Source organism: Ambystoma mexicanum, chromosome 1p (genome assembly GCF_040938575.1).
Source record: "Ambystoma mexicanum isolate Mex_15411 chromosome 1p, UKY_AmexF1_1, whole genome shotgun sequence".
NCBI classification, from domain to species: Eukaryota; Metazoa; Chordata; class Amphibia; order Caudata; family Ambystomatidae; genus Ambystoma; species Ambystoma mexicanum.
In genome coordinates, this window is record NC_090921.1 from 1,011,156,394 (window position 1) to 1,011,183,806 (window position 27,413).

Below are 27,413 nucleotides of genomic sequence, written 5' to 3' on the forward strand. Positions count from 1 at the left end.
TTGCAGAAGCTCTTGGTTCTGTCTAGGTAGAATTTTAGAGCGTGCCTAACATCTAGACAGTGCAGAACCCTCTGAGCTTCGTTTCTTTCGGGTACGCGAAGAAAGTAGGTTGCACAATCTCCTCAGTCAGGTGAATCGAGGGGTCTACCTTAGGGAAGAACGTGGGGTGAGGTCGAAGCACCACCTTGTCCTCATGAAAATTAGTGTAGGGCTCTGAAGCCACCAGTGTATGGATTTCACTGACCCTACGTGCAGACGTAAAACCCACCAAAAGGGCCGTCTTAATGGCGACTAGCCTGATGGCCGCAGCCGCCATTGGCTCACATGGATTATGTGCCAAGGCGCCTAAGACTAAGTTGAGGTCCCACACCGGTGTGGCTTCTTGATAGGCGGGTAGAGCCTGGTGACGGGCTGCCAGATGTCTTAACCACATGGTTGGAGGATGAGAAGACCTCCTCCTCAGAGTTCCGGTAGGCTCAGAAAGGTGCGCCATGCGTCTACTTGCATCCTGGAGTGTGCGAGTTGTGCTGAGAAGGATAGCACATCGCCCAACATGCAGGTCAGAGGATCGACCTCCTTTGATTTCGCCCAGTGACAAAAACTAGTCCGCTTGCTTTTGTACTGGCTCCTCATAGCATCGCTCCTTGTGCCTGGTATGATGTCTAGGTTAGCCTGTGACAGATGCAGATGCTTTAGTGTGACCTGCTCAGGAACCATGCTGCGAGGGCTAACTTCTGGGGGTTGGGTTGGATGACTGGGCCCCCGTGCTGAGATAGTAGGTGAGCTGGACCCAGCGGAAGGTAGATCGGGGGCTGATCCAAAAGGCTGAGCAGTTCCGAGAACCATGGGCTTGCTGGCCACCAAGGAGCTATCAGAATGAAACGGAGGTGCCGGGACTCCCGTATCTTCAACAGGGGAATGGGAGGGAAGGCATATGCTTTCATGTTGTTCCACTGTATCTGCATTGCATCACCCAGAGATCCCCAGCCCTGTCCCTGCCAGGACATGAACAGAGGGCACCTCCTGTTGGACAAGGTGGCAAAGAGATCCACCAGAGGATGACCCCATCTGTCGAAGATCCCCTGAAGGACCTGTTCGTTCAACTGCCATTCGTAAGTTTTCAGCACCCAGCCGGCTGAGCCTGTCCGCCTCCAGGTTGGACTCCTCTGGGAGGTGGATTGCTGCCAAGTGCCGGTTTACCAGAGCTCACTTCCAAATGTGGGCTGCTAGAGTGCAGAGGGGTGGAGACCGGGTGTCACCCTTCTTGTTGATGTGGCGCTGTCAGTTTGAATGGGGATCGCCTTGCCACTGCTCATTGGGAGGAAGGCTTTGAAAGTGGGTTCGATGGACATCATCTCGAGCCAGTTGACGTGGGCCTCCTGCTCCTGCCAGGACCAAACCCCATGGACACTGGTTGTCCAAGGTAGCTCCCCAGCCCTCTAGGGATTAGTCCATAGTGATGGTAACCTGCGGGGCTGGTTTGCCAGAAGGGCCTGCCTACCCGTGCTCCACCAGACTAGGTCCTGGTGGAGATGAAGTGGAATGCTGACCAGCTGTGCCTGGGAACCCTTCTCCTGACTCCAGGAGGCTGCTAAGTGCAGCTGCAAGTGCCTCATTTTGAGCCTTGTGTATGGCACTGCCAGGAGACATGCTACCATGATGCCCAGGAGGTGTTGGTACCACCATGTCGAGGTCACTGTTCTGCTGAGAAAAGGTCCGGTGGCCTTTTTGATGGCTATGATCTTGTCCTCCGAAGGAAAGGCTCTCTCGGAGTTCGTATCCCAGAAGACGGAACGTTAAATTCTGCGACACGTGGACCCGGATGGGCATGTCAAGCCTTTTTTCCCCCTCTGAGGCTGAAGCTGAGGAGGGGGATTTAAAAAAGTCCTTGCGCACAGCCTTGTGTTTGCGAAAATGTTGACTCAGAGACCTGTCGGGTTCCCTGGACCGTCGTTCCTGGAAACCCCGGAAACCACCGAAGGGCCGATCCTTGTCTGACAGCTGATGCATCTGGCTGTATGTTTTAGGAGTGGCCTTAGCGAGGATGGATAAGGATTTGGCAGTCTGAACTGTTACTCCTCTTATCCAGTTCCTCGTCCGACCACCCTCAAAGGGAAGGTCCAGTATGTGCTCCTGAATGTTCGGGTTGAACTTGGTCGCCCGTAGCCAGGCAGTTCTTCTCATGTCCGTAGCGATGCAATGGCACGGCCTGAGGTGTCAATGTGTGCCAACGTGGACTCCATAATGTCTTGCGCTACAATTTTATCCTCCACCAGCCCTGAATGGAAGCGAGCCTGGCTCTGTACTGGAAGTTAGGGAAGGAAGTTGGTGATTTCACGCCAAAGCCTCTGGTTGACAGCGGCATCCGCATTAGACAGACAATGAAGGGAAGCATTGGAATACATGTTCTTCCTTTATGCTTCCAGGATCTTCTCCTTACCCAGGAGTGCAGAGGCTGATGTAGCTGAAGACAGTTGTGGCTTGGAGTAGAGCTAAGCTGCAGCGATCACCGAGGACTGTGGATAAGGGTGTGCTGGCAGTAGGACGGGGTCCACCTCCATCTGCCCAAACCTGGCGCTGAGGCCATTGTTGGTAGACTGCGCCGAATGGGGTTTAAGCCATCCCTTTTCGGCAAGTGCCACCACGCCTTTTTGCATCAGAATCCCTGTTCTAGCCAAGGGGCGTAGAGTGAGGACCTCTACTAGGACCCGCGCCTCTGGTTGTTCCACCTCAGGCTGAAGAAGCCCCAAGTATTTGGCCAATCCAGCGAACCGCTCATGGAAGGCCTTGGCCGATGACGGTGTTTCGGGGTCCACCTCATCCGTGTCCACCAAGGTGTCCTGCAGGGCGCCGGCGGCTGCGGCATACTGACAGGGGCCAGCGTCGGCTGTGGGGCTGCCATGACTGTTGGAGGCCCGGGAGCCGGTGTGGGAACTGGCAAGGGCAGCTCGGGACGCACCATGGGCAGATTCGCTGGAACCACGGGCGGAATGGCCGTTGGTGCCGGCGGCAGGACTGGGAGCATGTCCCTGATAACATCCTTGAGGATGATGGCTATCTGTGTAGACCTCATGAGGGTCAGAAACGTTCCCAAAAAAATAAAAGTCTTCACAGGCCGGTGGACGGATTGGAGGCGCGGGCATGGGCTGAGACCTGGACACCCTGCCTTACTGTCTGCGGGGTGTATCTGCCCTGTGACGATGATGGGTATTCCGTAGGCCACGTGCCCAGTGAAGACCAGGCCCACCTGGAAACTTGTTCCCCTACCTGTTCCCCAAAGGGAGATAATGGCGGCGAGACGCCATTTTATCTGGGTTGGTGTCGGGCTGCATGCCATGTGCCTGTGTCATGGTGATTGCCTCGCTGGGCCCGGCCTCTTCCAAGACTCTTGGAGGTGGATATTGAGGCCTACCCTGCACCTCAGGACGGGGCCTGGTAGGCTTGTCACCGGTAGTGCTGCGCACAGGCACCCCCTCAGACATCTGTGTGGTACTAGGGTATAGCCCATCAGGCGTAGACCAGGTAGTAGAACCTTGCAGTCCCTCAGGGATGTCACTGGTAGGAACTAGTGACCCCCTCGCATGGTGGCCAGTAGCTGTAGCAGCCTCGGTATCCCTGCCCTGGTACAAGAACCTGAAAGGTCCCTCTCGCTCGTGTGCTTCCTGGGAAAGGAGTCGCCTTTGCGGGGTGCGGATTTAAAAAAGTGCCCCTACCTTGGGCCTGGACTTGTGCTTGACAAATGCATTTAAGTCCTCCGGAGGTGACCTTCTGAAGAACTCCCTCCACCGAGCTAGCCTGTCCTTCAGAGCCATGGTTCGAGCCAAGGTAGCAGAGTCAGAGAGCGTGGGGGTCGGATGTAGGGAAGACCCCTTGCAGGCTGGACATCTGCTGAAGCCCACCAACCTCGACAACTGCTGGAGAGGAGCGTGGTGCCAGAGAACAGAGTTATCTGATTAAAGACAAGAAAGAAGACAAAAAACACTTATTTGGGGAAGAGCTTATGTAATTATTAGGCCAGAGGCCTAATCCAAGAGAGCTGGTGAAAGCGGTCCGTTCTAGTCGACATGGAACAGAGGACTGAGGAGTGGTGCCAGGGGGCGAGTCAGGGGAGAGCATTCTCCCAGGGCAGCACCTCTAAATTTAAAGGTTCCATCTCCCGTCCCTAGCAAGGGACGCCCATACAGTATGGAGGCAAGGGGATGGGACGTAGGAGTAAGATAAGGAATCTGTGGGCGGAAGGAGACCATTCAAATGTAGGTTTAACCGACTAATCATAGTACCTATTTTCCCCTGAAATGTAAGATCAAGGCAACTATTTCTAAAATGTTCTAATAATTTTTTAAGGCCTCTGGCTTTGGTTTAAAATGGTGCCTAACTCTTAAGTGTGCATATGCTTTTATTCTAATTTCATGCCTTAGGGTGTACTAAATAAATGGCGTGGAGTGCTATTCTAGGCCTTAAGAAATGGTATCATAGCCTGGTTGAAGTGTTCCTTTTTCTCCCATCCTTCAACATGTGTTAGGTACTGACAACCAGGTCTAGGGCCTTCCTCATATACTAGGGTTGGATTGCGTCTATAGGTCACTGTGTACAATTATACAGGCCGATCGGGGCTTACCTGCTTGCTGGGTTTTATGGATCCTTTGTTCTCCATCACCTGCCGATTATTTGGTTTTGGTGCTTAGTGGCGTAAGCCACCATATAGCTAAAACCATTGCTACAGTAAATGTAAAAGAAAAGAGAAAGGGGAGCAGGGGAGCTGGACAGTAGTTTATGGTGTTGGCATGGCAACTTGTCCATGCTTGGCTATGAAATGGCCAAAGTACCACCTGGCCCTTCACCCTCGCCTCACGTCTGCAGGGCATGGTTCGCCATCGCGCATGCATTGAATAAAGGAAGGGACCAGCTCTCATCAGAGCGAGCCGGGAACCCATGAGGGACAGACCTGTGACCTGCGTAGTATTTGAGGTGCGGGAGGGCAGGGCCTTATCACGGGGGTTCTGGGTGCATATTGGAGGCCATCACACTAGCGACGAGGATGCCACTGGGCAGGGGGGACACAATCAGATGCCAAGATCAGCGTCCACATTATCCTGACGCCTGCCAGGGGCGTCACCCGTGCGGTGAAGATCTGACTGCTATTTTAAGCGGTCGATGGTTGCGGCCCCACACGTGGGGTGCTCGTGCACCATCCGCTGCAATTTCTGGGCAACAAGGCACGTTGGCCCCCATGCCAGAATCTGACATGTCAGGCCCACCTTAGATATTGGGCCCAAGATGGCTGCTGTGGGTCAAGAAGATGGAGATGTATTTCAAGGCCATGGGAGGGGGCGGGGTGGAGATGGACGAGGAAGCAAAAGTGATAACACTGCTGAACGCTGCGAGGGTCTGAGGCACACAGCATCTTCGAGTCCCTCAACCCCACTGCTGACTCATATCAGGCGGTGAAGGATGCACTCAAGGAACACTTTCTATTTCTACCACTTGCTAACCAAGACTGAACGTTTTTGTGATGTGTAACGAAAAGCAACGTGAAGATGAGTTGTTGGACCAGTTCTGTGGCCGGCTATGCCACCTGGCCACCACGTGTCACTGGGAGAATGAAAAGGGGATGGTCCGTATCCAGATTCTACAAGGTTGTAGCTTGGGGAAGCTACGTTGACAGGTACTCAGGGAACCGGCGTTGATGCGGACTCAAATTCTTGACATGGGGAGGTCCTATGAGCTGGCCGACAGCTGAGCCACCAAAATGGACATTGCAGTGAAGTCCGTGAAGAGTAAGGAGGTTTGTGCGATGGGACGATCAGCGAACACCAGCCAGTCACACCCCCAGTGATCCCCAGAAGAAGACTGGCACATCACAGCTCTGTTCAAAGTGCGGCTACGGTCTACCACACTCCTGGGACTGTCCAGCAAAAGGGAGTGTGCAGACGCTGCAGGACACTTTGCCAAAATGTGCTGGCCGCTGCCCCAACTGCGATTCCCAGAGGCCCGAGTAGGGCAACCTATACAGGACCGCACAAGCTAAGAAATGTAGCCATGGTGGAACAGGAGTTCCAAGAACTGGACATCACTGAAGGAGGATGAGGAGGTGTTCTTCATATCGAACATTGACTCAAAAACAAAGAAAAGGAGGCAGCCTCCATGTGTGGTGAAGATTTGCGAGACTCAGACTCCAGTACTAATTGACACAGGCACATTGGTATGTGTACTGGCGACACAGCATTATGAGTCGCTCCCTGGAACACCAGCAATGGAAGAAACAAAGGCAAAGATGTACTCGTTTGGAGGGGGTCCGTCCACTGCCGCTCCGAGGGGTGTTTGTAGTCCAAGTCACCCACGCCAACAACATCAGAGCAAGATTCTTTGTGATGAATTCAGCCCCAACTTGCTCCTGAGTTGTGCTGCATCTGAGGCGTTAGACATTGTATACCTTGCGCTCTCAGTGTACTAAGCTGACATCAAAGACCTGGTTGACAAGTTTGCTGACATCTTTCGAGTAGGGAAGCTAAAAGGGGAACCCATCAAGCTACACATTGATGAGTTGGCGCACCCAACAGCACTGAAACACAGGCGCATACCCTCCCACCTCCCTGCGCAAGTGGAAAGAGAGCTGCAAAGTCTAGTGGATGCAGACATTATTGAAAAAATAGATGGCCTGACCCTGTGGATGTCCCCCCATTGTTGTTGCAGCTAAACCCAAGCAGCCAAGTTCAGTCTGTATCTGTGTGGAGATGAGGCTACCCAACCTCGCTATAAAGCGGGAAAGTCACCTCACGCCAACACCGGATGACGTGGTGTGTGAACTGCAGAGAGCCAGAGTGTTTTCCAAGCTCGACTTGTGCTCCAGATATCACCAACTTGAGTTGTGCCCAGACTCCACGTTTACAACATGCTGTACAGGGACAAGTGCCTGAGTTTTGGGGTCTCCTCAGCAGCAGAGGTGTTCCAAAGTGTCATCCGGGGCACCTTCGCTGGCTTGGATGGCGTAATCAATCTAAGTGACAATATATTGGTGTATGCAGCATCAGAGACAGAACACATGGCCCAGCTGGAGAGGGCACTAGCAAGAATCGTAGACATAGGGTCGACTCTGCATCGCGAGAAATGTGAGTTTCTCAAAGACAGGATAGAATTCTTTGGCTTCATTTTTCACTCCAAGGGTATATCCCCCTGATCCCCAGAAGGGACATTCGAGAGGCAAAGCCACCGGAGAATGCCACGGAGGTGAGAAGCTTCCTCTGCATGGTAATGTACTTTGGGAGTTTCTGGCGTATCTCTTGGAACCTCTCCAGGCATTTATGAAGAAAGACATCGCATGGATCTGGTCAGACATTGAACAGACGGCGTTCGACACCATAAAGGCCGTCCTCACGGGAGATGAGACTATGGTGTTCATTGACACAGAGGAAAGAGTCTGAGCTGGTCGTGGATGCCAGCCCTTTGGGGCTGGGAGCTTTGCTATTCAACCGGATCTCCACAGGAAAATGAAGCCCATTGCATATGCCAGCAAGGCGTTGACAGAGACAGAACAGAGGTACTCCCAAATCAAGAGGGAGGCATTGGCCATACTCTGGGGCCGTCACCACTTCCCCATTTATATTCTGGGGAAACCTGTGTCCGTTATCACCGACCACAAACCCTTCATCCCTATTCTGACAGGTTTGTCTTCCAAGCCACCACCGAGAATAGAGAGATGGATGTTCGCACTCATGGAGTATGGGGAGAAGCTGCAGTATAGACCAGGAAAGCACAACCCGGCAGACTACTTGTCGCGTCACCCCAGGGGTGTCGGTGGTCAAGAGGCCGGATCGGTAGGGGATTGTGAGGACTATGTTCGCCAAGTAAATCGATGCAGCCATACTAGTAGCTCTAACACTTGAGGTGGTGGCCGGCGCTTCCCGTGCAGATGAATGCTTTCAACTAGTCATGTTGTTGGCGCTGTGGGTAGCGGTGACTGGAGGTCAGCTCTGGCGGACATATCCTGCAAAGATAAAGTCACTCAACGTGAGATTCAGCTACTATGGCGAGTCCGACATGAACCGTCAAGGTGAGATGAAGGCTTGTTACTTCGAGGGAGACAAATTGTAATACTGAGAAAGCTAATGGGGCGAGTGATAGATTTAGCCCATTGTGGCCACCAGGGCACCGCAAAGACCAAGGCAAGACAGATCCAAGGGGTAGTTCCCGGGGCTGGAGGAAAGGGTCAATGGCTATGTAATCAAATGCATTTGGTGCCAAGCGGCCACCCCCGTTAACAAAGAGCTGTGCATTGAATCGATTGAACAAAGTTACAGGCCGAGGGGCACAGTACATTCTGACTTTGGATCAAGAGGGAAGGGGATGTACTTTTTGCTGCTTATCGACCAATAGTCACGCTATCCAGAGGTGAAATCCACGTCATGTGAACAAACCATACAGGCAATGGAAAAGATATTCGCAACCCATGGGCTTCCTCGAGTCATATGCTAGGACAACGGGCCGCCGCTTCAGGACAGGCAGGTCGCGGAATATATTATGAGTGACTATGGCATCATGCAGCGAAAGGTAACCCCAGGCTGGCCAAGAGCCAACGGAGAGGCAGAATGCTTCATGCACACGCTCAACAAAATATTCCAAATCTCACAAGGACAAGGAGGCCAATTGAAGAGAAACCTGTATCAGTTCCTGCAGGAGTATCGGTCGACCCCCCACCAGGCGTGGGCTGAGGCACCCGAACATAGAAGTAGGAAACAGTCCTGGTGAAAAACAGACACCCAGAAGGGAAGTTATCCCTCAACTACGAGCCAATTCCTATGGGGGTGTCGCACGTAAAAGGGTCCATGGTAACGGCAGCCAATCAGAGGTGGACGGTAACAAGGGACTTGTGTTTTTTCAGGAAGATTGCGGGAGACTAGCAACAGCCGGGGCCGGGATGTCCCCGGCCTGAGTGAGACAAAGGGGGCCCACTCTCGAAGAGGACCCGGGTGACCCCGAACCAGGAAGACAGCCCTGCGAGTGAATGAAGTGAAGTGCAATATCCCCGCCAAGAGGGCCTGAGGTGTCCGGCCAGGTTCCAGGACTATATCATGGACCGGAGTTGAAGATGACCAGGAGTTGATGGCATCTGCCCACGTAGGGCCTAGAAACTGTTTGGTTATGTATGCACATGGTTATATGTCACGTTGACATGAAGTTAATGATAATACACGATATCTGTTTTGTTATGAAAAAGGAGGGATGTGACGCAGTCACATGAGTGGTCACATGAGCATGGCCACGGCGGGACGGTTCGCTGTCGCGCATGCGTTGAATAAAGGGCAGACCGGCTCTCATCAGAGCAAGCCAGGACCCTGTGAGAGACAGACCTGTGTCCTGCGTATTATTCAAGGAACGGGAGGGCAGGGCCTGATCACGGGGGTTCTGGGTGCATATTGGAGGCCCTCACACTGCCCACACGCCACAGCAGGCCAGGCACTGTGTGCCCAGCCTACCTCTTTTCCCATGGTCCTGTTTCCCATCCTCTGCCTCGCAGGCTGCGCCATCTTGCTTTGGGCAGGGCGCTCCGAAGCCTTGTGGGTATTGCAGGTGGTTGGAGAGGTTGGGGTTGTTAGGGCGTCTCGCGGGCTTCCCCACGTTGCTGATGGTTCTTCGTGGCCGTTTCTGTCCTGCCTGAGACAGATGCAGGGGTTCCCTCCATATCAGGTTGGGGATTTGCACGCCTATTGCGGGTGGGGGCAGGGGCAGATGCTGCAGATTTCACAAATGGTGTCAGTGCAGTGAGCAGATCGCATGGGGCAGGCCGCCGGACAGGAGATACGTGCCATGTGAATTCACGGTTGGCTCTGGCGCTGTGTGCACAGGAATATGTGTGTATGCAGACCTTTGTGAAAGAACATATTTCTGTGTGTATAGGGCGGTTTCATGCAGCTGGTTTATGATGTTGAGGCACCCATTATTTAGCAATAAGTGATGGGCCCACGGCGCCCAGATGCTCATCGTTACTGCTGTGTCATGTATAGCACCCACAGTGTTATTGTCTTCAGTAGATTAATCAGAATGAAGGTTTGGTGCAGTTTTACAGGGCATAGTTAAAGGATGGCGGGAGGGAGGCATGCACTCCTACTTCATGGAAGGTACATTATCAATGGTACAGGCCAACACACAGGGAGTATGCGCCGATTGTGTGATTGCATTTTTTACCTATTCATCTGCGAATTTGAAGACAGCAGATCTTGTTGTGCTGGGAGTTGTAGTTCACTTTCTCCATTAGGAGTAAGGACTAGACGTCCCAGCATGCAAACGTGGTTGACTAGAAAGCCAGGACTGGATACTTGATTATGATGCCATGAGCCTAGTAGGCAATTACAGGCCTGTCTATGGAAATATAACTACTGTGACTGGTGCAAGGTGTTAACTAAGTCCCAAACTAGAGAGGCTGCTATGATAATTGTGGTGTCATTGACACTTCTCCAATATCAGTGGCATATTTGGGATGCGAACCATCAAAGAATTGATTGTCCGCCATACGATTTAAACATGCTTGGAGTCCCCCTGCACTATATGTGAGCCCACAAACTCGCAGTGCCCAGTCAGTCTTCTTGGCCGCTGCCTACAGAATGACAGACCATGAACACCAATCACAACCTAGCCTTCGCAAGCCTACACATGGCACAACATGTAAAGCACCCCAAAACCGCTGACAGTGAAACAAACCCTGCTTTTGTAGAGGCATTGCCTTACAGGTGACTGTGCCCCCATGCACGATAGAGATAACCACCTCTTTATGAACAACTATCAGGCTTGGTTTATCTGTGGTTTTTTGGCAAGCCAGCTCATATCAAGTTCATGCATCTGTTCAAGACGAGGCATCACCTACTTCCGCCTTTTAGGCGCACCAAACTCTTGGACATGATCTGAAATATTACGGTGTGTAAACTATGCAATGCGGTGCAGTGCAATGCACTGGTCCACACTGTGTGGTTCTGTGTATACGACCTCACCTCCCACCCACCGCCCCCCTTCCCTAATAACCCAACAAGCGTGGGAGCCTCTGCGTATTCCCGTTGCATCAAATGACAGGAATGAGACATACACTCAGTGGTGCAACACCATTGAGCTGACCGGACTTCAGCCAGCCACCGCTGAAATGTTGGGCTATGTTGACTCGACCTGGCTGACGTATAGCGCTGTGGCCAGACAACAGCACCTGGGTTAGGTTTCGCTGTTAACAAAGGCCCTCCAATTACTAATAAAGCATTTCACTGTTAGCACCTGCATTCGTAGATCTACATTTTCAGTCAATTGAAATCGCGATGTGGGTTAGTACTTGCATGCCAGCAGAGTGATTGGAAGGGTAGAGAGGAGACCACGTTCTCACAGCAGTCCTTAAGTGGGTGCTTTCAGACTTAAAGGAGGGAGTTAACTGCTTTTAACATTGAAGCGGCGATAGCCTAGTCTGTGAATGCAGTTAAATACCCCCCACATAAATGTTTGCCCCTCCACAACCGTCTTTGAAGGGCTTCCCCCAACATTTGAAGTGATACCGCTCTCCCTGAAATGTAGGTTTTGTTGCGCCCCAGTACACACCAGTTCGCACTGTGCAAATAATACATACATGCAAGTATTATTTGCACAGCCTGTTATACGTGCGGGGACAAGGGTGCAGGTGTTGGCGTCCAACTGCCCTGCTTCGGTCTCCTGTCCCTGGCACAAGAGGGCCTCTGTTGGATTTTCGTCAGGCCACGCCCCCTTTTCTTAAAAGGAACTGCAGCATAGCCCTACCAGAGTGGAAGCCCGCAGGGACAAGGGCACAAGGTGTTGGTGGGGGTGTTAGTAGACTGGCGGGGCCGGGTTGGTAGAAACCCACCCCCCCCTTCATCTAAGCAAGGCGAAGCGAGGTGAAAGCATGTAAGCTGGCACTTGGTGGGGGTGCAGTTTATGGCCTACTATTGAAATGGGGAGGTTGCCTGACCACGTCAGAGACACTCATTGCCCACACCACTGGAAGACTTACAATGGATCTCCCACCCTCCTCTCCTTTCTCCCCATTGTATTTCTAAGTCCGCACTCCTATCCAACCTGCAATCAGAGCCCATATCCAAACTCAAAATTCTGGCAGTGCAGAGAAAAAGGAGGTAGGGGGGAAAGAAGGGGGGTTCACGTCCCATTTCTATTGTTACTACATGAGACACAGGAGCTGAGTCTCCTTTCTACTACTTTGAGCGAGTGTGGGCTGCGACCCACGTGTTATGACATGGGCAGGGTTACTGCCAAGCAAGTTCAGTTGCTGTTTGATTAAAGATAAGTTCAGACGTATTTCACTGATCTCCGCCTGTAATTGCTTTGTGGCATTTTTTGCATGCTGCTTGCCGGGCCGCGGCCTTCATCAGTATATGTTAATATACAACAATGCTGACGAGGAATTAAATGTGACCGCTGAGATGCTGCAGGCTGAAGTGGGTGTGCTCCGCACGGTCTCCAATCCCGATCCACGCGATCAGCACTCAAACCAGACAACACGCTCCGGTGCAGCCGCCAGGCGTCGAGCAGATACATGCACAGCGTATCACCACTACCATGCTGAAATTAAAGCCTGAAAGCTGCTCGAGCTGCGCAAACATTCGAAGGCATTACGACACGCTCCTGCAGGGAAGCGGCCACGGGTGCCCCAGCAGCACAGTCGCAGAGGACAGCTTCTCCAACGCACGCACTTGCAACACGTGCTGCGTGAGGGGAACGAAAAGCACTGCCTACACCTCGACATCACGAAAGCTTCAAACATGCTAAAACCACTACAATCACCCGCAGATAAATGTGATCATATTCTCAATGGACACAAAGGAGTCATAAACCCAACAACAAGGTCCAGACAGTGCGCCAGCAGTCACGCTGACAACAACCCTCCACAGTAAGTCCTGAAACATTTAACTGCTGTGTTTCTCCTGACTGCACGCAAAGTATCATGTTGGAAAGCAACGCTGACAGCGGGTTGCAGAGCCCACAGTCCAGTTCCACACCACACGCCATGTCACTCCAAGGGATGAGGGAGGCTCAGAATCTCTGAAATTGCAAGCCATGCATCATTTTGACATGTCAGACACGAACAGCCTGGCCCCCAGATGGTCCCGATGGCTAAAAGAACTTCACATTTATATTCATGCGGCGGGTGTGGGGGAGGAACACAGAATGCACGCCATATTACTGCACGCATTAGGTCCAACAGTACGTGACATCGTATTTGAAATGCCAAAATCCAATACAGACTCATTTCAAGGAATAATTGACTCATTAAACACCTACTTTGCACCACTCAGAAATGTTGACTATGAAAGGCACATTTTTCACACAACTACGCAGGAAAATGGCAAAAACATGGACAATTTTGTCATGAGACTAAGGAAAAGAGCTAACTATGGTGACTTCGACAAATATTCAACCGACAAAGCTCTTAAATCACAAGCCATTGCAGGCTGTGGATCACCGGATTTTCGCAAAAAACTTCTTCAGAAAAGTAGGACACTTGACGAAATTCTCCAGCTAGCAAGAGCCGATTCGGCACTAGCGCTGCAGACAGAATCACTTGGTATCAAAATAACACAGTCTTAACTCAGTGGACACAGTGTGCCCCATTCGCTCCCCTACACACACTGCTGAGCAAAATAAATGTTACAGGTGTGGATTCAAATTCCCGCATGTAGGCATGTGTCCTGCGATAGGACATCAATGCGACAAATGCAGGGGTGAAAACCATTTCCAATCTGTCTGTAGAAATATTAGATTTAGTCAAACAAGTTTCTTGGCTGGAATCTGTTGGAGACAAGATGGCCGATAGTCAAGGCGGAAAAGCCAGCTACTGCACGCGTTATATTCATGACTTTGCATCCGCAAGCACACCCCCTCAGACTACTCATGGGGAAACATCAAGAATTTCACTGGTCAAATGAATGCTAAGAAACGTTCCAGGAAATTAAAAAGCGTATTGCATCAGCCTCCTGCATGGCGTATTATGACCCCAACTACGACATGGAATTAACGGTAGACGCCAGCCCAGTGGTGCTAGGGGCTATCTTGGCGCAATCAAAACCGGGAGCGCCACTGGACTCCCCCCTCTCCCCCCAGATGCATAGTGGCTTATGCGAGTCGCAGCCTATCAACAACAGAATGCGCACACTCGCAACCAGAAAAGGAAAGCCTTGCATCGTGTGGGCATGTGAGCACTATCACTTATTCCTATATGGGCGCCCGTTCACCATCATCATTGATCATCAGGCTCTCACCACCATCTACGGAAAGCCCACAGCCAAAATGCCTCTGCGAATAGCCCGATGGGGGCTAATGCTCCAGGGATACTCATTTGAAATCTTTCACCACCCTGGCAAGGAAAAAAACCCTGCAGATTTCCTGTCCAGATATCCACTCCATGCTCAGGATGAAAGACAAGCAACTAAGGCAAACCAGTATGTTAACCATCTCATCGGAAAGGCGCTTCCAAAATCCATCATAACAGCTCAACTCATAGAAGCGATGCGCAGTGACCATCTGCTCCAGACAGTACAGGAATGTCTAAAAATAGGACACTGGCAAAGGAAACGACATCCTGAACACCATCTATCGCCTGAAGAGGAAGCCCATCTAAACACTTTAAAGTTAATCAGGCACACGCTATCGATGTCCCCCGACGGTCTCCTATTGAAAGAAAATAGACTTGTCATACCATTCTGCCTGCAGAAACGAGTGATAGACATAGTTCACATCGGACCCGGGGAGTGGTGTCAACAAAGACAACTCTGAACAAAAGTGTGGTTCCCCAGAATGGACGAGAAGGTAGAGTCTCTCCTGAGCAAGTGCCTTGTATGCCAAGCCGTCACCCCGCGCACTTTTCCAGAAGCACTAAAACCATCAACCATGCCACAGCAGGTATGGGATGACGTGGCAATAGACATGTTTGGCCCATTAGCCAATGGCAAATATGCGCTCGTAATCACGGACGAGATGTCCTGCTTCCCAAAGGTCCACCTCATTCATTCCACAAGTGCTCAGGCAGTAATACCAGCCCTAGATAAGACATTCGCAGACTATGGCATCCCATCAATCGTGAAATCGGACAATGAACCCCCCTTCAGTGGACATGATTTCGCTATGTTTGCAGAACATTTAGGTTTCCAACACAGGAAAATCACACCACTATGGCCACAAGCAAATGGGATGGCTGAGAAATTTATGAGCAACCTCAGGCGCGCTGTACAAATTTGCTCCATCACAAATGGATCATACATGCAAGCCATTTGCACGTTACTGCGAGAACACCGAAACACGCCTCACAGCACAATGGGCTGTTTGGCAGGATTGTACACACCAGACTGCCACACAACCCGTGTGCCATCCTTCCAACCACGTGTGTCGACAGCGCCCGAAAGAATGACGAGACAAAAATAAAATGAAACAATATGCAGATCGCCGCAGACAAGCCAGACCAAGCCTTGTTCAAATAGGTGACCAAGTACTGGTCAGACAAAGTCAAAACACCAAAGACACCCCGGCATCCAAGCCAGAGCCACTGACAGTAACCCACATACATGGATCTATGATCAAGGCGGCCAGCTCTCAAGGAACCATCACAAGGAATTAAAGGATAGTTCCGGGACTTTTTTTTTATTGTCCCTACGGGTCGGCCATGTGTTTGTATGCATAAATCGGTAGATCGTAGGAAACTTTCCTATGGACCTTACCCGACTTTTCGCCCATTATCGCACTCGAAATCAGCCTCCATTTTGTGATAATCCTATCATTCCGCCGCATCGACCTGGCTCACCTGCCTTTGCGGCACTAAATCAAATCCCCCGCCCCTGAGCCTGACATCAGCAGACGCGTACTGCCCATTTCAAGCACGTCTCGTGTCAACAATCGCTGCGCCTCAGCTATTGACGTGTTGCCATGGAAATGGCAGGACGCCTCTTTCCCCAATAAGTATAAACAGACCGTTTCACAACATACAGCAGCAGATTTTCGATTCCATTCCTCTCTCTGTGTTACTTTGCGTATTCTGTGACTCGTTTCAGTGCTCTGGTCAGCTACCTTCGCCGCTTGTAGCCCGTGTGAACACCTGTACCATCTCTGTAAATTATTTTACTATCTTTACCGCACAATGGCCACAATAATGCCGTATATGTACGAGCCCGAGTACACCGAGGAGGAACTACTGGAAAGGCAAGCACGCGAAAACGATGGGGATTCGGACGGCAGTTGGGAGGACCAGTCAACGGATGAAGAGCCTGGACCATGTCGCATGGACGGCGTCTCCACCTGGTGCACGTGCAATCGGTGCGAGCTAATGCCAACTGAGGAGGAGAACTGCTGCTGCCGTGAAAATTCCGGGTGCTTGGCCTACATTTCGGAAAGCGAGCAAAGTCTGCAGGAAGGCGAGCAAAGTCCGCAATGCATCACCGAGCTGCCAGAGTTCAGGGAAGCCTGCCTCTCACGGACAGTGTTGAGGATGATGATGGTGCTTATGCACGAACTTCGTGGCACTGTTCGTCCGCGTAATCCGAGTAACGAGTAAGTATACTCTGTTTGTGATGTCAGTGATGCCACCACTATTTCATGGTCGTCTCCCACATATAAAATTACATTTACATATCATTCGAACGCATGTAAATTGGTTCCATATAGTGCATTTTCTAGATATAATTTTTTTCTAAGAAAAATGACATGTGTTACCTGAATCGACATTGATAAGAAAGTTTGGTCAGTTTAATACAGTTTGCATCTTTTTTTTTCACAGGTGGTACAGGCTGGTGGCCTATCGTTGCTTCACTTGGTGGCTTCACGGGAGGCTCGGACACCGCGTTCGGAGAGTAATACCTGCCTGTGCGGTACTTGCCATTAGACAACATTTCCCCAGTGACAGTGGACAATACCGCGGATTTTCCCTCGATGTGCTGCAACCTCAACTTTACAATGTGTAATGTTTATTATTTATGTTTAACTAAAATCTAAAATAAAGCCCAACATATATTTTAGCAATGGTTGTTTTGATTTTTTAAATGAATCTAGTGTGTCTCCGTTGAATAGCCTTCCAGTGCCTTGTCTTGTCACACCACATGTCTCCGGCCAGCATCCTCCCTCACGCTGGCCGCACACCTTCAATCCACATAACCGTTGAACCCATATATGCAGCAGTCATACATATATTATTTTGTGGGTTGGCATCAAGCGTTGGCAATAAAAAGCTGTTGGATTTTATTGATACAAAACATGGTTATAGGTAAATAATAAATATGGTTGATCATAATAAATCCTCTTTTTGGGCACCGGGTACAGAGATGACCCCCATATATTCTCCTGGGAGGGTGAGGTATTTATAAACTCACCCCCCTGCCTTCCATGTAGTAGATCCTGCAGCCATCCTCTTACATTCAGTTAGATGGCCTCTCCTTGGTGAGGCCCTGCGGCAAACGGGTCTTGTCTGCACGACCACCGCCCCGATCCACCCCCCCGCCCTATCAAAGGCAGTTCGCACCGGGGTACTTGTGCTGGCAAGTGGAGCTGTCAGGGAGCGATAAAGGCCAAGAGGTGCCAAAGACCATGTACACTTCAAAGTGGTCTATAGAGCATGGGTTGTTGTTCCCATGTCTACCTCCAGACCCCGTGTCTCCTGCCAAGCATCCCCCCTCACGCTGGACGGCCCCCTGCAATCCACATAAGTGTGTCTCCATTCACGAGTCTTCCTGTGTCTTGTCTGCACGACCACCGCCCCGATCCACCCCCGCCCTATCAAAGGCAGTTCGCACCGGGGTACTTGCGCTGCTGGCAAGTGGAGCTGTCAGGGAGCGATAAAGGCCAAGAGGTGCCAAAGACCATGTACACTTCAAAGTGGTCTATAGAGCATGGGTTTGTTGTTCCCATGTCTACCTCCAGACCCCGTGTCTCCTGCCAAGCATCCCCCCTCACGCTGGACGGCCCCCTGCAATCCACATAAGTGTGTCTCCATTCACGAGTCTTCCTGTGTCTTGTCTGCACGACCACCGCCCCGATCCACCCCCCGCCCTATCAAAGGCAGTTCGCACCGGGGTACTTGCGCTGCTGGCAAGTGGAGCTGTCAGGGAGCGATAAAGGCCAAGAGGTGCCAAAGACCATGTACACTTCAAAGTGGTCTATAGAGCATGGGTTTGTTGTTCCCATGTCTACCTCCAGACCCTGTGTCTCCTGCCAAGCATCCCCCCTCACGCTGGACGGCCCCCTGCAGACCGCATAATGCCACGACATATACACGTCATTCATTCACAAACACACCCCTGTTTCGAATTCTTTATAACCCACTTCATATTTCTAATGAGAACTTCTTTGCGCTTTGCTAGTCAACCCGTGAAGGTGCTGGTTATCTGCTCTTCGTCTCTGTGAACTTCCGTGACCACTTTGAGCAAACTCGTCAGTTTGCAACCTGTGAACTGCTCCCTGTTCTACGACAAGAAACTACTCTGATCCCTGCATCTAACTGTTTGTTCGTCAAGGTAAGTCCATGTACCATAATCATTTTGCGTCCAATTTTTTAATTTATATCTATTTGCTAGTAGTCATCAAATTGCATCCATGTTTTCTTTTCGTTCACGACAGTACATGCAAGGAACTAGTCACATGTTCTGAGTTTAGTCAAATTACTTTTTCTATTTTTTGAAAGTTATTGAAATACTTATCCGCATGTGAATAACGTGTATAGTTCCAAGAACCAAAACGGACCTTGCATTGAACCTTTTATGTGTCATTTAATGTTTTAACACATTGGTATTCATAGAGAATTGTTGATCTTTACTTTTCAGAACTTTCCATAATGCCTGCCTGTTCCATTGGCGGTTGCCCTTCGAAGACCCATAACAAATCTGAAGATACTATAATGCATGTTTTCCCTAAGACAATAGATCAGATAAGAGAATGGGTCCGATATTGCGGATATCCAGCCTCTGAGCTAGAAAGTAGAGTCCTTGAAGTCTTTGCGGACAAGAGGGGTGATCGATACCGCATCTGCAGCAGGCACTTTAGCCCAGACATGTACTCCACATCATTGCTAATAAAGAAGAAAACACCGCGAGCGAGGCGAAAATTGCTCTCAACCGCTATTCCCACTCTATTAGTCCACATCCCTCCACTGGTGAGTCAAGTTTACGTATTTGTCTCTCGGCCTTGCGGTAGTGTGTAGCATTAGCTAACAATAATTTCCCCATTTATGTATCCACTCAATATGAAGGCGGAAGATTCTCCATCCGTGTCGTTATTGCAGTCATCAGCCACTTCAAGCGCCTATCGGGTAATCTTACTTAGCTATTCTGACACTGACTTGTTTTAGGCATGTAAATCAATAGTTTTAATTGATCGTGTAATCATTTTACCTAATGGTACACCACAGTACTCGTCCTCTAGTCTTTGTTTTCAGTTATAATTATTGTTATCCAAAATAATGCAAGTACTGTCTTTCAGGGAGATGCTGAGGAGTCCAACGCATTGACGACAACCGTAGATGTCACTCAGATGCTCGAGGTACGTTTCCGGACAGTTCCATCGATGGAGATCATCAGATCTTGCATTCTTGCAGCGTGATTGTTACACACAATGTTTCTTTCGTTTTTAGCCATTGGTATGTCCTTCTGTCGTCGCCCTCCTATGTGTCTTCTTTTTTCAATATTGTGTTCATTACTAATGAAAGTCCTATGTTTCAGGGAGTCGATGGAGCATTAGTCCAAGAAGAAGGGGGAGCATGCAGTTACGGGTCGGCGCAACAGCTTGCAGAAGTGTGCACCGCAGTTACAGCGTCCCTTGATGTTCTTATGCATTTCGAGGTATGGATACTGACAGATCAATCATGCGAGATCAAATGACGTGATTACATCCGCTATACTTCCTTCTTTATTAACGCAAGTACTATGTTTCAGGGAGCTGACGGAGCTTCTTCAACAAGAACATCACCCCTAGTAGTTGATGCAGATCTCTGGGTGGTGACACTTCCAACGATGGAGCAAATCGAATCATATTTAGATATCCATTATTTATTTTAGACAACTGATCATTTGTGCAGGTCTATTTAGATGAGCCGTTGACGCCTGCAGAAAGTTTATGTTCTTTTAAACAAAATAGAAAACCATACTAATGCAATTACTGTGTTTCAGGGAGTTGCTGAAGCGTCATCTTCAATAATATCATCAATGGAAGTCTATGCGGAGCCCGAGGTATGGATCTTGACAGTTCAATCTAACTAGATCAACAATGCGTGAACTATTGTCGTTTGAATGTTCTACACAATGCGTTCATTCGTGTTTTGCTATTGAGATGTACGTATGGGTATTGGTCCCCAAGTACATTTTGTGTTTTCAATATTATTATACATACTAATGAAAGTTCTATGTTTCAGGGAGTCGATGGAGCCTCAGTGAGTGATGGATGTGCTTATCATGAAAATATAGTCGTTGCAGCGCGAGAGGAAGTGGAGACATGCACACACGAGTCGGAGCAACAGCGTCCAGATGTTGAATTTCTAGGCAAGAAAGTTTCAAAGAAAAGAAAGCAAAAGAAGGTTAGTGTCCTGTTCACTATATTATGTTGTCTTTCACTGTCAATAGTTCAATACTGTAAGTTGTGTTTAAACTGAACATCCCTTTTCTAATCTGTCCTCTAGTTGCGAGTGGGTGTAAGAACTAGATCTACACAGACAGTGAAGCGAACGAGAGATGTTGCTTGTCAAACCTTTTGGCAGGGACTTGAGACTGGAGATGCATCGTGCCAATGGGAAGAATATGAAGTGATTGACAACGGAGCTATACCACCACCAGCCATTGATAGTGAATGTCCTCCTGGTAGTTTGGATGCAGTCGGAGATCAATTCACAGAATCCACACCCGCAAAAAATAAGAGCGCGCGAAAGTTGAAGACATTGTTTTTTTCTCCCATCTCCGGACAAGGAACAGATGTTGCAATGGAAGAGAATGAAGTGGACGACAATGAAACACCATCAATATCACTCAGCATAGCGGAAGACGATATCAGAGATTGTACCTTTCATGCGAGTGACATGTCCTCAACGTTACAGGCCGAACCAGCTGGGATGCAGAGTGACAGTATAAGGAAAGAGGCCAAATTCATTGTATTCGATAGCTGTTTGATGGATATTATTATGATGATGAAATGTGGGCATTGGGTTGGTGGGGAAGTATGTGGGGAGCCATTGATTAATGTGACTCGTGCAATTCGAGGCACTAACCTTAAAATACATGCCACCTGTACACAATATCATCCGTTCACATGGTCTGCACAACCCATGCTGGGGCAACTGCCAGCAGGCAATCTACTTTGTGCAGCGGCCGCACTTTTTAGTGGTTCAAGTTTTAAAAAGTTACAGTATTTCTTTCAGTTTGTGGGAATCCATTTCATTGCGAAAAGTCAGTTCTACAAATACCAAACCGATTATCTATTTCCAGCCATCAGCGAAGCTTGGAGAATGGAAAAAATGTCAATGGAAAGTACATTCGCGGGCAAACGCTTCAGGCTAGCCGGTGATGGACAGTGCGACAGCCCAGGATTTTCAGCCAAGTACTGCACCTACCACTTTCAGGACATGGAAAGTAAGAAAATTGTGAGTTCGGTGGTCGTGCAGGTGTCACAAAGTACATCCTCAGTGGCCATGGAGAAAGTTGGCTTTGTAGCATCATTGCAAGAACTACAATCGCGGGGAATGGTGATCGACCTGATAGCCACGGACAGACACGTTTCAATTGCCAAGACAATGAGAGAAGAGTACAAAAATATAAATCACCAATTTGACGTATGGCATCTTGCAAAAACAATCAATAAAAAATTGTCGGCTGCAGGAAAAAAAAAAGATATGCAAGGTATTTCACAGTGGTCCAAGTCAATCAGCAACCATCTTTGGTGGAGCTCAAAAACATGTGAAGGGTCGTTGGAAATTCTACTGGAAAAATGGCGGTCAGTAATGTTGCACTGTAGCAACGTACATCGATGGTCGACAAATGAGCATTTCCACAAATGTGAACATGGCCATTTGTCCACAGAAGAGGCACGGAAGAAGAAGTGGTTGATTCCTTCATCACCCACTCACAAGGCCATTGAAAAGATTGTATTTGATAAAACTATAACAAGAGATTTGAGGGGACTCACGGAATTCTGCCACACAGGAGATTTGGAGGTGTTCCACAATATGTGCCTAAAGTACAGGCCCAAAAGATTGCATTTTGGCACGGAAGGCATGATAAATCGGACTCTTCTAGCGGTCTTGGCACATAACCATAATGTTGGCCGTCAACAAAGTAGGACGACCGGAACTTTAGGGACGCTTCGCTACAATAAGGCCTTCACTAAAAGAAGTAAACAATGGGTGATCAAACCAGTGTTTGAGGATATGCAATATGAGTTTATTGAGAGACTTATCGTAGATGTCCTCGATAGGCACATACATGGAGTGGTGAACGAACCTATGCAGGGGACAACTGCATTGCCACCCAACATTGCCTCTGTTCCATGTCCACCTAAAGCAGAGCTCATTGAGAAATACACATCACGGTTTAAATGATTGTAATTTGATTGTCTGTTCTCTCGAGTCTCCTCATGTTGCAGGCCCAATGCAATTAAACCAAACAGTAATATAAATCATTTTTACAAAAATTATAGAATGTTTCCGTATTACAAACACATGGCCGACCCATAGGGACAATAAAAAAAAAAGGCACGCAGACAAGATGCCCTTACACTAACTGGAGCTAACTAGAAATGTGTGCTCGCTCAAAGTGAAGGTCAGCTGCTTTGATGTTTTGCTCGGGTGGCGGAACGGCCCACGACCCAGTATAAGGTTCTATTGTGATTTGACCTTGACAGGCCGGGACCATCCTGAAAGACTAAGAAAAGATAATGAATAAAATTTCAGAAACGAAACGATGAGCCACGTTCATTAGAAGAAGTAACGTCGGCAAAGAAGGAGTGGTGTTTCGGGTCTGCCCTACACAGAGACACAATGGAAAATGCAAATATAATGTAAGTAACTTTTGATGAGTTTATACCACAATTTCATTACTATACAGTGGCTTTAAAGACGGGTTCAGTTGTACTTGTTCGTTCTATGTGGCATATTGTTTTCTACCGCGCACTATCTTGAGGAGAAACATCTGCTTTTACTGAAGCACCTCAAAACCTTCCTCTTTGCTTCTGCTTTCTCTCTCCCTCTCCCCTGCTACAACTGGTCCACTGTCTGCGACCTCGGTCCTGGGCCCTTCCACTCTCCACCTGCACTGCCTCCCTGTCAACCCCTGCACTGGGGGACTGTCTCAGTATCCTACAGCCCCCCCTTCCCAGCACTTGTTCTGCACTTACCTTGCACTTGCCACCAGCTGGCCCTATTTATTTATTATTTTATGCTACTTACCTTGTACTCCACTCCCCCCCCCTCCCTGCCTCGCCACGCCTTTAAACACTTGTGTACACCCAGTAGCGCTGTCCTCGCTATGATTTTAATAAGGATCTGATGGTGAGACTAATTTCATTTTTTATGTTTTTAGGTACATCATTCACTACTGTCTGTGTCACGAGTACCGGACACCGGCGGACGGCTTCTACAGCCGCCAGTTGCTTCTCCGCGTGAACAACGTTACCACCCTGACCATTTTATGGGACGATCGCCAAGTACAAGTATGCCCTTACGCGGTACTAATGGTTAGATGCAACATACCTACCGTTGTGGTGGCCTAGTGCCTCGTTGTTGGAACAGCCATGCGATTATCAGTGCGACCGAAGAGCTTATTTTTATCGTAAACCAACACCCTGTGTACTGCACACGAACATCGCTTCCCTCAAGACGAACTAATTTGGATCGAGAGCAAAGAAAAATGCAAATCGCTGAATATTCTCTAAACATTTGATGTCCAATAAACGTACTTTGCCAAATGTACAATCTTGCCGTTTGCTTTTAAACCACGGTTTCACATTCCGAATTGTGGCGCTGTATTGTGAGATGCTCTAAGACCCTGTGTACAGCAAAGGACCATCGCGTTCCTCAATACGAACTTTTTGGAACATGAGCAAATAAAAATGCAAATCGCTGAATATTCTCTAAACATTTGATGTCAAATAAATGTACTTTACCACATTTACAATCTTGCGGTTTGATTTCAAAGTACAGTTTCATATTCCGAATTGTGGTGCGCTGTATTGTGAGCTGATCTGTGTTGATTTCCGGGGTCTGTGTGGAGTCGCGTAGAAGACGCCTGGGCGCGTTTGCCTACGCAACTCAGTCACGTCACGGATAGAGGCGGGGAATATGAATGTTTTGATAAAGTCTGTTTCAGGGGCGGGGGATTTGATTTAGTGCCGCAAAGGCAGGTGAGCCAGGTCGATGCGGCGGAATGATAGGATTATCACAAAATGGAGGCTGATTTCGAGTGCGATAATGGGCGAAAAGTCGGGTAAGGTCCATAGGAAAGTTTCCTACGATCTACCGATTTATGCTTACAAACACATGGCCGACCCGTAGGGACAATAAAAAAAAAGTCCCGGAACTATCCTTTAATTGTTTTTTAGAACTCTCAATCGAAGTCAAGGACCTGCGGATACCAGGGCAGAAATGACAGATGAATCCTCCAACATAGACTCTGACTACAGAGACGCAGATGATAGTTACAGCAACACCGCCGCTCACAAGCAGTCCATCAGAGAACAATACTCAAACCAAGTCGCTGGATAGAAGAGATGAACTAAGTAAACCCAGTTAGATATTAAGCAAAGGGGAGATGTCACGTCCCGTTTCTATTTTTACTACATGAGACACAGGAGCCGAGTCTCCTTTCTAATACTTTGAGTGTTTGTGGGCTGCGACCCATGTGTTATGACTTGGGCGGGGTTACCGTCAAGCAAGTTCAGTTGCTGTTTGATTAAAGATAAGTTCAAGGAGCCATCCTGTGAAAAACCAAGCTGTTCTTTCAACTTTATGGGGTGGCGCAATCGGCCAATTCCTGGGGCCTAGTACCCACTGCACTGAGTTAGAGAACATCCCCTCCCCCCTCCAGGAATCCGTCATGGGGTTGAACTTCCCAGTCACGTGGCCCTCGGCCATTACACCTGGTTCTGGAACAGAGGGTGCTTAGAAAACCGGTGCTTGTCGAATGGGAAGCCATACAAAAACTGCTATTAGTCTTGAGGCCGAGGGGAGGGGGGCTTGATGGCAAAGGAGGCGAAGGCCCACTGGGGGAGCCTGCAAGCACTTTTATTAAAGGGACACATCCCTCATGTCAACTTTTGAATACTGTTCCCTGTGCAATGAATGCTCCCACACTGTTAAGCCACCTCCCTTGGCAGCCCAGGAACATTTAACCCTGTGCACTAAGCCCATTGTGTCGGCGATCCGTCCCCTACCTGTTTCGAGGACTCCGTACCCTGGGGGAAGGGAAATATTGCCCATTGTGCCCACAGTTATCGACTAAGGGTGTGCACGCCCAGTCAGTCGTCCTCCACAGGGTACCCAGGCTGCTGCCCCCTCCTCCCCCCAGCGGGCAAGAACCGAGGGATGCCCTTTTAAATAACTGCCTTCACTGGCTCCACACTGTTGGGAACTGTGCCTTTGTGGCCAGGGAAGCTATGGTGGGCTGTTTCAGAACGCCTAATGAGGGTGAAAACCTCACCAATTTTGTCAAACTGGTCTTCAGGAACGAGCAACTGACCAGGGATGTCTTGGGAAGTTCTGGGCGCAATGGTCGGGTCCCCAATAGTGGGATAGTAATCAGCACACACACCCATCTGAACTTTGCTAGCCCCCCCTGGAACTGCCCCAAATATCAATGTCTTATCTGGAGCTAATCTCATACCCATGGGGAAACGATCTCCTGGGAACTAATTTGGCCTAGGGAATACGTAGCTGGGAAGGCTGTCTTATGCTCCTTCTTAACCCAAACTCGTTCCTATGGTGGAAATTATGCCCAACTGTATTTATTATTGTGGATGTATACAACAAATTGCTTTCATGGTTTTTACAGCCGAATAAAGTTATGATTGACATATGTGCCAACTGGTGTATGCCTTATTCTTAGTGTCATGTTGATGCATTAGCAATTGCAACATAAAGCATAACATAACCTTATTTAAGCCACATGATCACAAAGGCATACACGATTTCAGTTAACTACCTTCCATTATATTGTGCATAGACAGCTACATATTTTCTGTATATCACGTTAGCAGCCTGCATCGCTCGTGCAACCAGCTAGCAGAGGGTGCTGAGGGAAGGCGCACTCTAGAAGAGTGGGATACGGATTGCCAGCAGTCGCAGAGGGCCCGAGGGTGGGGGGGGGGGGTTAAGTAGAACGTCAAAAGGAAAAATGTGATTTACTCTATGTTGGCATGAGGGATTAGAAGGCCTTTATGTGAGGTTGCAAGGCATTCCGGGGATGAGGGTCGACGTTGGAGAAACATTTCTCTTCTAAGTCTTAAGCTGAAATGGCACTATCACTGGTATGTCTATAAATGCAAAATACGAATAACAGCAGTTTGTTAAGAGGAAATTATTTGCACAGGTTCGCACACTTTAGCTATCTATGCAATTAGAAGTTCCTTTCATTTAAAGAGGAGCATGTTAATGTGTCTGCTGTCATCTGTGTGCTGGGGCAGCGTCAGGGCCTTTCAACCGTTTCAAATGAAAGGCGCCACCGGTGGGCCCGGCAGCTGCCCCCCATTTGCCAGTTAAACGTCTTCTAATACGACAATATATTCCTTTCATTGTGGGGCTTAAAATGGCTCTTTGCAGCACTCTCCTTACAAGCTATATTTGCTGGAGCCCTCCTGGCTGTGACTTCCCTTACTGACATGTCATCTCCTCATTGCCTTTTAACCCCAAACAAAGCTGACAAAGAAGGATTTATAGCTTTCCAGTGGTGTTTCAGGTCCCTGCTGGCCTTCTCACAATAATCTGTGGGTATCCACTTCCCGCTGTGTTTCTTTTTTCCATTATATGTATACGCCTCAGACTGATTTCCTCTCTGAGCAAGGATGGGCCACAACCATCGTGTTGAAATAAGCCCCACGCATCTTAAGCCAGGCCTATCTGTGCGAACTAGACTTATCAGCAGGACGATGTTAGCCTTGGTGTAGCAGGTTTCTTTTCTTTCCCTCTCTCTCTCTCTCTCTCTCTTATCCCCCCCCCCTCCCACTGCATGTACTATCACTCTCTCTCTGGCACTCGAAGATATCCCCTTAATTCCTCTTGTACCTTTCCTCAGTCCTTACTTTCTCTCATCCTTCCTCTCACTTTTCTCATACTCTCTCACCCTTTCTCACTTATTTCCTCTTGCTCATTGATTGGTCATTAATTGCCTATACACACGTGTTTAAAGGCACAACTAGGGAGGGGGCAACAGGGGAGAAAAAGACCTTACTAGGCCTAGTATCATTTAGAT